The sequence below is a fragment of the Mastomys coucha genome, unplaced genomic scaffold (genome assembly GCF_008632895.1).
Source record: "Mastomys coucha isolate ucsf_1 unplaced genomic scaffold, UCSF_Mcou_1 pScaffold19, whole genome shotgun sequence".
Classification (NCBI taxonomy): Eukaryota; Metazoa; Chordata; class Mammalia; order Rodentia; family Muridae; genus Mastomys; species Mastomys coucha.
In genome coordinates, this window is record NW_022196901.1 from 4,420,714 (window position 1) to 4,436,813 (window position 16,100).

Sequence of the window (16,100 nt, forward strand, 5' to 3'; positions counted from 1 at the left end):
AAGAAGCTTGTTTTGGAAAATTATCCTGATCCTCCATTTCAAGGCTGGCAAAGAGTTAATGGAACAAAATACTAAGGAGGACTTGGTGTCTTTATCTATTCAACTGGAAATCTACTGCATACGCATTGCTAGAGAACTATAGAATTTTAGAATGTGAGCTTAAAATTCAACTTTATGTTCAACGGGTCTGTGAAACACTTTTATTTCTTATTTTTATAAATTTTAACCATAGGTCTCACCATTAGTAACTGAAGACAAAAAGAAAATATCAAGGGCCATGGAGTAGAGGCCCGTGCAAAAAAACATAAAGCCCCAGCAGAAAAGACAGCAGGGACCAGTAGCAGTTCGAAGCCTCAAATTTTTAAATACAGTTAGGGGACAAAACTGGAAAATAAGAAAATTCAAAGAACAGAACTGTCCCTGGGCCCTGGGAATAGGGGTTGTCTTATAAACATACCAGTTGGGAATAGGCCCCATAACTCTGCTACAACCAAGTAATCCTGAATGGTGAACTAGTCTTCCCCAAGGAAAAGCTCACCCATTGGTTTAAAAATACCAAATGGATAACCATAAACTCAAACATACAAGTAACATTATACAGACCAAATGGGCTGAGCTTAGAAATAAACCTACACACACACAAATGTGTGTATAATACATATGTAGCATATGTATTATATTTATACTATCCACATATGCATATAATATATATAATATATTATATATAGTATGTGATACGTGATTATGATAACAAATATGTAATATTTAATAATATTTAATATACAATATAAAATATATAATATATAATGTGTAATGTATAAAATATAATAAATATTAAAGAAAACAGAGTCCTAATTTTGAAAGCGAGAAAAGAGTGTATGTATATAGGAGAGTTTGAAGGTGGTAAGGAAAATCAGAAGTGATGTAATGTCTCAGAAACATTTTTAATTAAAAATGAAAAGAGAACTATCAAAACAGTAAATCCCTCAGTTTTCTGACTTATTTAGTTCCTCTCAGTTGTTAGATTATGTATTGAATAAGAGACACTCCCACCACCTTCTAAAAAGTGATTAACTGTCACAGGTCAAAGGAGACCAGAAAGAAATGGCAGCTAGCCACCACAGGCAACCTGATAAAATGGATTGTACCCTGCAACAGAAGGCTAATGGAGAAACAGTACATTTAAACACGTTTTGAAGCTTATTGATAGCTATAATAGCAATGTTGGGTCCTTAGTGTTGACAAATATGACACAGCAATATACAGTAATCACATTAGAAAACTGAAATTGGCAGGAGTTATATAATAATTTTCCACACTATCTTAGGATATTTTCTGCTAATCTAACATTATTCCAAAGTAAAACTTATTTGAAAATGAATCAAACAAAATCATAATTAAAAAATACAGTAACAGTGAAAAGGGCTCTTGCGCTAACCAGTTCGGGGGTTAACGGAAGGCGATGTGAGACTCAGTGGGCTGAGGGCAGGAGCTCAAGGGCTCAGCAAGGGCACTTAGTGTTGGGCAGGAAAGTGAAAGTGTATCTAGAGCCATAAAGAGAAAGATATGGAGCCCGTGGGCAGCTAAAAACTGGAAGATCGTCCAAGGGTGGATCACTGATGGGCATAAGTCAGACCTCAGGAAGACACCTCCGCTTCAGTAGGGAGCGAGGGCATTGCACAGGAGAAAAAAACGGTTGAAATCACCAGATCTGTAACAGTAAGGAGCATGCATGACTGAGGAAGAGCTGAAGGCAGACAGCTGAGGAGCCCCTGCAAGAGTCTGACCTAGGCAGAAGCAGTAGTTCTAAGAAGAGGCCACAGTTTAAGACACAGAAGAAGTCTAATAAGCAACCTTGGTGATTTCACCCAAAACTGCTTGCTGGTACAGAGGGAGATCGCTCAACAGACAAAACCCAGTATGTTCCGAAGAGACTGAACCCAAAGCTGGAAGGATTTAATCACATCAGAAGGCACTGATCCCCAAGGCTCCACCTCCATGAGGCTTTGGCTCCAGCTTTACCCAGGCCTTAAAGGTGTGGAGCCACCCCCAGGACACAAAGCCCGAAGCAAACAACAAAAAGGGGTGGGGGGCGAAGAACCTGGAGAATGATAAAAGTCTGGAAGAAGTAATCACTGACCCAAGAAAAGGCAAATTGTGGGTATAGAAATCATTTTCCTCACATCAATGTTTAATTGAAATTTCTTTTAAAGTAGACTTTCTACATTTTTTTTTATTATTTTTATGAGTATGGCTCTTTTGCCTGCTTGTACATCAGTGCACCACATGTGAGTTTGGCGCCTGAGGAGGTGGTGCACCTCCAAGTGGGTTCTGGGGATCGAACTCTGGTTCTTTTACAAGTGTTCTTAACTTGGCCAAATCTCCAGTCCTGTAGCAGATGTTTGAATCACAGCATCAATCTCGTGTGTCCTTATGCTTTTACTACCTTCTTGGGTTTTAGTTTAGGGTTTGTTTTTAAATTCTCTTAGTCTTTAAATAGCTGGTAGGATCCACGTTTTGCCTCTGAAAATATTATTGAACCAATTAAAAAACTTAAATTTGTAATTATATCCTCTTAACACTTAAAATACACTATAGTTTCTGGTATTTTTGTATTTCTGCTGCCAAAATCTGTATGTTTTAAATACTTATTTCAATAAGCTAGCAACCACATGCACAAATAAAAGAAAAGAAAAATATGAGATTCAAAATAATTATATTAATAGTATAGAAACAAAAAAAAGTCAGCAAGATATTTTGTTTAATTTTTAGCTTTTATTTTAAAATGTATTCATGGTATATGTTTTGTTTATAGTCATTCTCCTACACCAACTTATCCCATATCATTACTAATGCTCTACCCATTCAGCTTCATATCATTTCTCCCTGAAACAAAAAGAAAAGCAAAACAAACAAAACCCCTCAAACAAAACGCAAGCGCACGCGCACACACACATACACACACACACACACACACACACACACACACACACAAAAATCCACCGCTCTATAATTATAGTATACAGTCAGTTGGAAAAAACCTAAATTTTTCCATTCCTAGAATATATGGGTCTGTGAAAGGTAGCCTATTTTCTGGTCAAGCTAGGTTTAAACCCTGAAGACCCAGCAGGTGTTCCTGCAAAGGAGGGAAGGCCATTTGCTAAGCTTCCAGACACCAGGCTCCTGACAGGAGGCCTCAGCTCCACAATCCTGTGGCCATCAGTCATGTAGGGCAATGGCCAAAGCCCCTGGTATTCTCTCTGGACTCCACCCCTACAGTTACTTGGCCATAGCTATGTATGTTCTTCTCCACAGTTACCTGGCAATAGCCAGGTAGACCTGACCTACTATAAAAGGAGCTGCTTGCTCTTTCCTCCCTCTCTTACTCTCTTACTCTCTTGCCTCTCTCACTTGCCATCTTGTCCACCCCCCACATTCCTTTCCCCCCCGCCTCTTCACGTGGCCATAGCAGGCCTTCACTAAAGAGCCATGTCTAATCTCCCTCAGGAGGATTCTCTGTGCTCCAATCCACGGTTTCCACCAACCCAAACTGCTGGAGCAAGCCAGAGACACTCTCTTCCCTTCAAGAACCGCCAGAATTCCTCCTCCTGCCCCTTTTCCCCTCGGCTCTGGGCTAGAGACAGCCTGCTGGCCGACATTCTGTTCTCAGCTTTTCCATGGCACCCAGTGGCATCTGTGGTGCCCAAGTGTCCAAGCCAGCTCCCGCAGGTTCCCTGGGGACCTCAGAATGCATCCCCATCCCCAGAGGCTGCTTGGGATGCCCGCCTCCATGAGTGACCCTAGCCTTGTGGTAGCTTGAAGCAAGCCACCATTTTAACCCACAAGAAGATGCTAATTGCAAATAGTTTCTTGGTTAGCAGTGGTATTTTGGGTCCATTCTCCTTTCTCAGTGATTGAAGTTTGTCTGTTTCAACCTATTTGTCTGTTTCTTCTATGTGTTGACACAATCTCTGTAAGTGCATCTGTGTGTCAGTCTTGTATGTAAAAGCCTTTTTTTCCATAGGGCCATCTATCCATCTGGCTCTTACAATCTTTCTGCCGACTCTGCTCAGAATCGTAAGGAGGGACTTGACAGGAGGGACTTGAGAAAGACATCCCGCTTAGGATTGAGTGCTCCACACTCTCTTACTTGCTGCACGTTGTCCAGTTGCGGGTCTCTGTATTAATTCCCATCTACTACAAGAAGAAGTTTCTCTGATGATGGTTAAGTGATGCTCTGATATGTAAGTGTAACAGTAAGTCATTAGGAGTCATTTTATTGACATGATCCGTTAGCAGAATACTAGCAATAGTTTTTCCTCTAGGGTCTATGGCCTATTTAGTCTCAGGTTCTTGGTTATGTTACTGATGACAGGTATAGATTCCATTTCATAAAGTGGATATTAAATTTTAAAAATTGGTTGGCTACTCCCATATCCTTTGTACCACCATTCCACCAATAGGTTACCAGTAGGTTTTAGGAAGGTTAAACAACAGAAAATGACTTTGATAATTATGAAGGTTGAAACAAGAAATGTCAAGATGATTGAAAGGCAAGCAAGCCAATGGAACAATATGACAGAGTCTGAGTAGGCAACTCACAAACTATGACTCAAATGGCTAATATGTATGAGATTATACTTTACTAGCTATTCAGGAAAGTTAAAGTGAATAAAATGCCATAGTTTATCTGATAAAAAAAATCTTAAAATTTACACACTATTCTTCTGCACTGCCAAATGAGACAGTAAAGAAAAAAATTAAAGTTTGATATGTTGACAACCTGAAGATATGTGTGACCTATAAATCATGAAATTCTACCTCTATAAATATAGTATAGACAATTTCTCCAATTAGCAAAGAAGATGTATATAAGATTATTATTTTATTTTTAGGTACTAGAAAACAAATGAAACCAAATATCTACTAGATGTACCTGCCTGACAATAAAGAAAAAGAATTACAATCAAAATCTACATTGACTTAACAATTAGAAGAATCTATATGTCTAAAACTAGCATAGGAATAAGGCTGAAAAATACTGACAGTACATTTTTTTCAGAATATTTCTGTACATTCTGTGTGGGAGACATCAGTGACAGAAAACTATAAGAGCAGGTCAGAGAGTGACAAGCATCTAACTCAAAATGCTAAGTCTGTGTGCACCCCTAGAAATGAAAGGAGCAAGTCAAGAGAGGCAGGAATATACCAAATATTCAAAGTTGTTTGGTTTAATACAGCAAATGTAGTAAATCTCAATGATATATGCACTTTTAAAATATGTAAAGCTTTTTATGAGAGCAAATACCTCACAATTTTAAATATAAAAATAGTAAAACTATAAATTTTTTAAATATTTCAAGCAGATGAATCCATGTTTCTAACATTGATTTAATAAGCAAACAGCGGGGAGAGAGAAGGGGACAGGAAAGGGGGGTCAGGATTAGGTGTGAGAGGTGACAGGGAAGAAGTATAAAGGATCAGGAAATTGAATGGTAGTATGTAGCAGGTGGGGGTAGCCACTAGAAAGTTCCAGATGTCAGGGACCCAAGACGTTCCCAGGACCCAACAGGGATGACATTGACCAAAATAATGCACAAAGGGTAGAGAGAATCTGTAGAAACCATATCCAGTGGATAGGCATGGCTCCTGGTGAGAGATGGGGCCACCCACCCACCTCAAAAATATTAATTTATAGTTCTTCCTGTCAAAAGGAAATGCAGGGATAAAGAGTGAAGCAAATACTGAAGGAAAGGCCATCCAGTGACTGCCCCACTTAGGGATCCATTCCATTTGCTGTCACCAAATCTAGACACTATTGCTGATGCCAAGAAGTGCTTGCTGACAGAAGCCCGGTATAACTGTCCCCTGTGGGTCTATGTCAGAGCCTGACAAATATAGATGTAGATACCTGCATCCAACCATCAAACTAAGCATGGAAGAGTTATGGAAAGGATGAAGGAGCTGAAGGGGTTAGCAACCCCACAGGAAGAACAACAATATCAACCAACTAGACACCTGAAAGCTCCCAGGACTAAAACACCAATGAAAGCGTACACATGGAGGGACCCATGGGTCCAGCTGCATATGTAACAGAAGATGGCCTTATCTGGCATCAATGGTAGGGAAAACTCTTGGTCCTGTGGAGGTTTGATGACTCAGCATATGGGAATGATAGGGTGCTGAGGTGGGTTGGGGAGAATCCTCATAGAAGCAAGAGGTATGGGGGAGGGGATAGGGAGTTTAACTAGGGGATAACGTTTGAAATATGAGTAAATAAAATAATCAATAAAATTAATTTAAATCCTTGTGTATGTATAGCATGTTTTCCTGACTCTACAGGAGTCAAGACTAAGTGACAAAACACACATGACTGGACTTCAAAGAGTATAGGGCTGTGAAGATGGCTCAGCAGTTCTGATACCCAGAGCCCATGTAAATGGCATGTGTGCATGGCAGCTCACTTGTAATTCCAGCTTTATAAGAAAGAGATAAGATCCCTGGAGCTATGTAATGGCAGTATTTCTATTCTCTTTGAACTTTGGATTTGAATGAGAGACTCTATCTCAAAGAAAATGGTAGAAAAATTAAAGAGGGGTTATGATGCCAACCTTAGGCCTGCATACACAGACACACACACATAAGCACGCACGCACACATGCATGCACACACATACACTCATGCCCACATATGTGAACACATGTACATACATGCATGCACATCACAGATGTAGACACATAAAAAGACAATAAAAGGGAGGGGATAATTCACATGTTGTCTCTTGTACATAAAATCCATATTTATTTTCATTATTTAAATTTTAGTATCCATCCTCTATTGCTTTGGTTTGATTACGTAGTTAAAAGTTAAAAAATGGGTCTTGATCATCTTTTCACTCTCAGATACTGGTAGCTCATAAGAATACATTTCATAACCTCATAAGCAGTAAAGGATCATACAATTAACCTCTACTATAATTATATTGCCTACTCTGCAAAATATTCACTTTAATTCTAATAGACTAACCCTCTGAATCTATGAAAACAAAGTACGTAAACTTTGTGAAGTGAATGTACCATACTATGTATGTGAAAGAATATAGCATGACAGATATTATTATTATTCCCACAAGAAAGGTACTGAATAAATTCAAACACAGAAAATGAATATCTCATATTTTAAGTACCATCTATGATAATATCATATATTTTGTACATGTGAACCATAACATTCCTTAAAACATAAAATTATGATAGGATATAAGTTGCTCTATAGAAAGTGTGTCACAGAGTTCATTGGTTGAGAAATGTCTATTTTCCCCATTTGAATATGAGCTTCAAGTAGATATGAACCTATCTTTTTACCATTTATGAATGCCCAGGGTTTCTCAAGGCATCTGAGAAAGCAGCAGATATTTGACAAATATCTAATGGCTAAACTCTAAATCAATCAATAGTCCTATGGCCCAGGTACTGTGGTCCTGATAATGAGAAAACCAAAATATTAAATGGCTTAACCAAGGTAACGTAGGTAGAAACTGACACAGATTTAAGTGTAGTATTCTTATACGGAATCTAACACTTGCTTTCTGTTGATGCCTGACATATAAGAAAACACTAGATTTCAGGACACTACTATACATTTCTGTCAACTTCCCATAGAAATGCTATCAGCATGATTTCTTCTGTAAGGATAGTATGGTTATGATATCATTGCCCTGGCTTCTTAAAAGAGGGAAAGGAGGGGCCTCTTTAGTGCAGCAGGCTGCATGTCAATCTTGAGAAAGTGAGGAACGAGTCATACACTTACTTTTTCGTAGCATTGCTCAAGGTTCTGTGCTTGCTTTCATACTTGTAATATGTTCACCGAAGCACAAAGAAATTTTAGCAAGCTGCAAAGAAAATTATTAAGCATAATTTTAGTTATTCATTATGTTTGCTATTTACACATTAGTTCTGCATCCTCTGTGTTGCAAATTGATCATGTTCTTGACACACATCGCTGCATCAGGAGGGTCTCATTTATTGAGGCAATTAGATAATTACTCACAAATGCTAGTAAGCAATGAAAGAAAAGTCTGATGTGGAAATACAAAAAAACAATCCATGTTTCAATGTGTTCTCTATGATGACTGAAAGTTGATATGACCTTATAGATTAAAAAATTATGAAACTATTTCATGCATTATGCACAAATTGAGGGATTTAGGTGATACAATGTGATATGATTAAGATCTAAACATGGTTCATAGTATAATATTATTAATATTCTTGACACGTAGCTGTTCAAATGGGAGAATTATGTTATGTTTTTAATTTGTAGTGAAACTAGTGAGTCCTACATTGTAGAAAGGGACAACCAACTTGTCAACTGTATAATCAAATGTGTACATGTAAGCATGTCCACATGCACACACATGCTCACACATACACACACACACACACACACACACACACACTCATGCATGCACGCATGCAACCAAATTCCTGGATTTGGGGAGAAATTGATAGTGTGTATTTATAATACCAAAATTGAGAGACTGAGTCACAAAGATTAGGATTTCAAAGTTACTCTCAGCTACAGACCAACTGTGAGGTCAGTCTGATCTACACAGATTCCTTTTCAGTCTCCTACTTTATCAAAATAACTTTTTAAACATTTTAAGAACTGGAAAACTGTGTGTGTATATGTTTGAGGGATGGTGAGCTTACTCATGTGTGTAAATGCTGAGAATAAATGATTTGGGGTATCTCCTCATATCTCTCTCCACAGTTTTTTTTTTAACATTTTATTGATTCTTTATGAATTTCTCATCTTTCAACCAATCCCACTCATCTGCCTGTTCCTTTATAACTGCTCTTGAAAGCTCCCCTCAAAATCAAAAGAAAAAACAGCTTGTGAAAGCTCTGGTGTGTAACAGTGTGCTCTACAGTAAACCCTTTTGTCCATACTTTACTTACAAATTTTCATTGCAATGAGTTTTTGGTCTGGTTCAAAGCCTCTGGCTTCTGCTTCATGATCGTACTGGAGTCTCTCCAGGACTCCTCTTGGATATACTGTTGTGGCCTGTGTCATGGAGATCCTGCAGTTTTGGTTCTGCAGGACTGACCCCTTCATGTGCCCCAGCAGATCAGAGATGGGATAGATGTTGAGGTGGGCTAACTCAAAACTCTGGATTTGGCTCTGGATTTGGCTCTGGGTGCTGGTCAGCCTGCCAACTCTCCAGCATCCATACCACCAGGGCAAGCTCTTCAGCATGGCCTTGGCTGGCTAGCTCATCCAGTGCCATAGCTGGCAAGTGGCAAAGGCAACTCTCCTGCCCTTGTGCCCTTGGGCCTACACCTACACCCCCACAACCCTAACCTGCACTATTATGTTTCACAGGCCAGATGCATGGGCCTCTCTCCCAAGCCTTCAGCTGGCGAAGGGCCAGGCCAGTTCTGTTCTCACACCTTCAAGGCCTGCTCTCCTACAATCCCATGAGAAGTATGGGGCTATCTCTGTACAGTTCTCATCATTTATATGGCTTTAGACAGCAGCCCAGACCAGGGACATCTGCCAGACCTTTGGTGGTAACAGACTCCCATTGCTGCAGAGGCATGGGCCCAGATATGACCCTCATTGGAAGCACAGGCCAGGACCTCAGCATGGTCATGAGATGGGAATGGGTCAGTAGTCTCCACCGTGGTGTCTGCACCACAATTCTGAATCCTCTATTATCTTTCTAGTCATTGGACTGCTCCATGTTTTCGTTTGTTTGTTTGTTCTTTCTGTTACTGTTGTTTTTGTTGTTATTTTGAGAGTATTATATAATCATGTGATTTATCCCTTCCTTCTTCATTCCTCCTCCAAATCCTCTCATGTACCTCACTTGCACTATTTTAATTAATGGTCTATTTTTCTTTTAGTTATTCTTATTGTATAGATATAGATGTAGATATAGCTAGAGATGTGTGTATTATACACATACACACACACACAACACAGGCATGCACACTCATGCACATGAACACACAAACAAACACACACACACACACACACACACAAACACATATACTAATTGGTGTGCTTTTCCCTTTGGAAGATAATTTCTTCAGATCTCAGCCTTCTTTAGTTGTTGGTACTTCTTTGTCCAGGACTGAATCCTCATGAACTTTCCCCTTTCAGTGTTAACATATCTATTGTCCTAGTTTGGGTCATATTTAAGCTGTCATATTGGTGAAACTTCATACACGTGATTTGTCTGACTCCTCTAGGACACAGTTTCACAACACCTTGTTGTCCTGGATCGCACAATCGTCCTTTCCCCTCTCCAGAATGATCCCTGAGCCTCAGTTTCAGAAGCTTTGTTGTAAATGTATGAGTAGTTGAAACTAGGATCAGGAACTCTGCATTTTGAATGTTTGTGGTTTTCTGTACTGCTATCTATCCATTGCAAAGTTTCTTGGTGAGGGTTGAGAACTACACTTATGTGTGAATATAAAGATAAATGTCTACAATGTACTTATGATTATGCTTCCTTAGAAAGGTGGAAGTTGTTGATTCTTCTCCAAAACCCACTACTTCAATAGTTCTGAGCAGTTGACTAGGTATCCATTACCAGGAATAAATTTCCTCTTATTGAGTAGACCTTAAGTCCAAATTTGAGAATTGCCCCTTTAGGTGGCACCATACAGTTCCCAGGCATCTGCTTTGGGTAGGAGTATTAGATGTTTCATTTCTTTGAAAGCTTGCATAGCACCTTCTGGTACTGTACTGGATGGTTTTGTGTGCCAACTTGACACAGGCTGGAGTTATCACAGAGAAGGGAGCTTCAGTTGGGGAAGTGCCTCCATGAGATCCAGCTGTGGGGCATTTTCTCAACTAGTGATCAAGGGGGTAGGGCCCCCTGTGGGTGGTGCCATCCCTGGTCTGGAAGTCTTGGATTCTATAAGAGAGCAGGCTGAGCAAGCCAGGGGAAGCAAGCCAGTAAAGAATATCCCTCCATGGCCTCTGCATTATCCCCTGCTTCCTGACCTGCATGAGTTCAGTCCTGACTTCCTCTGGTGATCAACAGCAATGTGGAAGTAAATAAGTTCCTCCCCAACTTGCTTCTTGGTCATGATGTTTGTACAGGAATAGAAACCCTGACTAAGACAGGTACCATGAAAATCAATCCTCAGGAAGAAGGCTTTCAGGTCAGATCCAATTAAGAGGGCTCTTGACTCTGTGTCTGAGGTGTACATGTCTTCACCAATAGGAACTCACTTTTCCACATCTGGGAAACAATCAAGGATAGTAACAATAGCCTATAATGTTTTGAAAGCCTCTAACAATCTAACAACCCTGATCTACAAGTGAAAAAAGTTTTTTTAAGCATGGTGTTGGGGATTTTGTTAGGTAGTCTATGGTGCATGGCAGAGCCCTGTCAGACCTGATGGGAATTATTTTTAGTCTTTTTAAAATCATTTTTCATTAATTTATTCACTATACATTCTGACAGCATCTCTGCTCCATTCTTTCCTCCCAGGCCCTCACATACAAATCCATCCTACCATTATAACCTTCCCTTTTCTTCAGAGAAGGGGAAGACCCCCTTGGGTACCATCCCTCCCTGAGACATAAATTTGAAGCAGGACTAAGCATATCCTTTCCCACTGAGGCCTAACCTGGCAGTCCAGCTATAGGAAGGGGATCCAATGGCAGGGCACAGAGTCAAAGACAGCCTCTTAAACAATTGTTAGGAGAATAACATGAAGATCAAGCTACACATCTACAAATGAGTAGAGGACCTAGGTCCAGCTCCAGCAGGCTCTTTGGTTGGTGGTTCAGTGTTTGTGAGCCCCCATGGGCCCAGATTAGTTAACTCTGTAGATTTTCTTGTGGTGTCCTTGACATTTTAGCTCACTCAATCCTTCCCTAAGTCTCCAACAACACTCTTCCCTGTCCAGGTCAGTCTGATGTTTAGCTACTGGTCTCTGCATCTGTTTACATCTGCTACTAGATGAGGCCTCTTAGGAAACAGTTATGCCAGGCTCCTGTCTGCAAGCATAATGGAATATCATTAATAGTGTCAGGGGGTGGGTTTTGCCCATGGGATAGGTCTCAAGTCGGGCCAGTCATTGGTTAGCCATTCCCTCAATCTCTGCTCCATTGTCATGCCTGTACATCTTGTAAGCAGGACAAAATTTGGATCAAAAATCTTATGGGTAGGTTGATGTCCCTCTCCCTCTAATAGAAGTTCACTCTTCACTATAGGAGGTGGCTACTTCAGGATCCATATCCCTAGCTGGTGGGAGTCATCTGCTTACAGTCTCTAGAGCCTCTCTCTACCAGGTCTACAGGCAGTCCCAAAGATATCTCACACTGATTTCTGATCTAATTCCCAGCCCTCCTTTCCACACCTGATCCCCCATGTCATTCACCTCCTTACCTTCTGGGTGAGGGGCCTGATAGAAAATTTTAATTTAAAGTATATATCTATATTTGCATCTCTCTCTCTCTCCATATATATATATGATATTTTAGGAAGATGGTTAATAATATGATTCCTTATGACTTTTCAGACATCCTTACTTTTATATTTATAAATTGTGTAGCTGTCTTCAGACACACCAGAAGAGGGCATCGGATCCCACTACAGATGATTGTGAGCCACCATGTGGTTGCTGGGAATTGAGCTCAGGACCTCTGGAAGAACAGTCAGTGCTCTTAACTGCTGAGCCATCTCTCCAGCCCAATCAGTCATCATCTGAACAAATTATCTCTCAAATCTCTTACATCTGTTCTTTTCCTTCTGCTTCCGTCTCTACCTTTAGGTTCTTTATTGAATCATCTGGACTTTATTGAATCAGCTGGAAGTAGAATATGACTTTTATTTTTTTCATGCTACCATTTCAACACACTTGAGAACAAATTCCTTATGTATGTTTCCAACAAGTCAGACAACTCTCCCAAGTTTTTAATTCCTTTTCATCTCTCAATGTGATAAAATATCGCTATGGACCATTACTTCCCTGCTTCTCATCTTGTCCCATTTGTGATATTTCAGGCTAAGTGCCTGCAACAGAGAGTGGGGGCTGTTTGGATTCATGTGTATTCTGACTTATTTCCTCCCTTACTTTAGCCAGCATTGACTGACACCTTGAAAATCAAGACCAGAAGAAGGAAAATTAGAAATAAACACATCAGTTTCACATTTCTGGTAAATGAAATCAGCTTTTCAATGTATGGGATATATAAATACTATTTTGATCTTCAACTAAGTCCTGACGAGACAGCACTAGTAAGGATTTCTCAAAGTTTCTGTACTGTAGCCCATGTCTGAAGTTCTCAGGATAAAGTCCTCATGTAGGATATTGCTTCCTCACAGGAGCCAACAAGAGAAACCTGCTCTTTATAAGCTCTTCAGTTTAAAATGCAGATGTAGAATTCATACATGTGCTCACTGACATGTTCTCCCTCTTAGAATGATTCATAGAGGTGACCTTCAAGAATACAAAGCAAGGATTTGACCCTTATTCTCATTTCCCATCGAAATTTAATTAAGAAAGTTTTGGTTTTATATGCCATTAAAAGTATTTTTATCAATGTTCACATTTATTTGGGAAAGTATAATCAAATTCCCATAAATGCCATAGGCTATTTCCTTAGATCATTATCCAGAATCGTCTTTCATGAGCCCTAATCAGTCATTCCAATCTACTTTCTATCACTTGGCTAATCTAAACATCTTTTGTAGCCCTGATTTAATCACTATTTTAAAAATTCTGGCCTTCTTGCATCTCTGCCCAACACTCTGCTCCTCCTCTTGCCTGCTAGTCAGGGTTATCCATGACATAGGATTTGGTTAATACACACATACAAGCACACACATGCACGTGTGCTCATGTGCACACACACACACACACACACACACACACACACACATACCACAAAGATGATATTGGAGAATTCTTAGAATAAACTGGAAATCCTGGAAAAGAAATTAAGAAAATAAGAAAGGGGGAAATTCCAGGCCTTTATTTAGAAATGATGTCACCTTGATTTTATTGTAACTGGTGCTGGACCAGGACATCTAGAGTCTAGTCCAAACCATAACAGTTTTGCTGGAAAAAAAAGGATTCAGATAACAATTAACTCAACCACAAGTGCACATCAGTTTAAGGCATGTTTAAATTGAGATTCTTTACAAAGTACATCTGGCTTCTTTCACAAGAATAGGTGCCATTCATTCAGAGTGCCCAAGGTTTAGGATCTAGGGAGCTTACCTGAGGCAAATATAATCCCTGAGTGTCAGAATTGCCCTGGCCCTAACTAAGGTAACACAGAAATCACTTAGACTGTTGTAAAGCACAAGTGATATCACTCATAAGGATTGGTTTTATGGCTTAAAAGTAGTGCTCAAGGTTTTAAGGGGAAAAGGTAAATCCTGGATACGTAAATTATGAAGATATAGACAAAGCCTGTCTCATTGGACAGCAAAGGATCACCAGGTTGTAGAACTCCATCATTCTTGGCATTCCAGGAAGAGCAGCTACACAGCTACACACACACACACACACACACACACACACACACACACACACACACACACACACACATACACACACACACATACACACACACATACACACACTCACATACACACACACACACACATACACACACACACATATACACACACACACACACACATACACACACACACACACACACACAAACACACACACACACACCTCATTCCTTTGAAGAGGGACACACTGTGTATTCAACTTTCCCATTGTTCCAGTGTTTATCTGTGTAAAGAAGGCCCTTTTCTCCTCTACATCTTGGAATTCTGACACATTTTTGGCTTGCTCCAGAGCATAGCTTCTTAAATTATAGATCAAAATTCCATGTGGCACCTTTTTATCTTAATGTGGAAGCTACAAAAGTATAGACAATACTAAGTGCATTTCTGAATGTTACATATTCAGAATTAATCCTTAATTAATATGTAATGACTTTAAGTTGGTTTTGGCAGCGTTGATCTGAGATATGTCATGTGACTTCACTGTATCCTTAACTTTAAACATGTAGCCATGCACCTTATATTACCCGTACACTCATTCTATGCAGTGTGAACAGACGATGCCTGAAACATGTTGTAGATTTGAGGCTGTATATGTAATGAGCTGCCTTGCTCTTATTGAACAAGCAAGGTTATCTGCTCATATAGAAATATAGAGGTTTAATTATGGAAAATAAAGCCTTTTAATATTCTTCTACAATGGATTAACTGTAAATTATAGTGTTGAGTTGTGCTAGGCTAGGATGATCAACTTTTAAACATTTTTTGTAATGATTTTTATGTCAATATATTTCAACCCATTCATTCCTTTTTGCTACAAATCTTGTAATATCTCCTTCTGGCTAGTTGACATTATTGTTTCTAGACATTTTTCTACTGCTTTCTATGTGCTGTATATGCTCTATGGTTGTTGTTGTTGTAGTTTTTTATTTCTTTTGATTTTGATACTAGGTATAATTTCATAAATGAGTTCAATTTAGTGTCAATTAAAAATAGTGTTACCCCACTCCCAGAAAGGCCAGTTAAGGAATATAGGTGCAGTGATGAGAATCACCAATAGGTTGTTATACCTTGAAAAAACATAAGCAACACATAAACTAGAATGCATATTATTTTCACAATACGTATAAATTCATTAAATACTTTCCCAGAATCTGTTTCTCCTTTAATTTTATTATGTGAAGATTTTACTGACAACTTCGTTTCTAATAGTGTCTCTCTTTAACCTTTGCAGTACCAGTTGGCCTTTGGACAGAACAAACAATTCTTTGTGAAGAATCTCATTACTTAGCCAGTTAAATAAAGTATGCATTCAAGATATGAAAAGATAATGCACATTATTGAAACAACATTATCGTGAATGAAGGTTATGAAGCATTATTAAGCACTATGAATTCACTGGGTATATGAAAACGAAACCTCTGATCATGAAAGCCAAATTTCTAATGGGGCTCCTTTTGAAGTGACGGAGTTTCTGTCACTTGAACACTGCTGGTGTGGGGATAAGTATTTGCAGAATTAGAAATAAGTGAGGATTGCTTTGAAAGTA

General features: G+C 39.2%; 1 long non-coding RNA gene across 1 annotated transcript; it reads left to right on the plus strand.

Moving 5' to 3' along the window:
- The first annotated feature begins 1,695 nt into the window (after window positions 1-1,695).
- Window positions 1,696-15,900, plus strand: LOC116097390. Its single transcript, XR_004121398.1, has 4 exons — window positions 1,696-2,035; window positions 4,025-4,244; window positions 13,106-13,183; window positions 15,786-15,900. It is a non-coding gene; the product is annotated as an uncharacterized LOC116097390 (long non-coding RNA).
- Window positions 15,901-16,100: the final 200 nt, after the last annotated feature.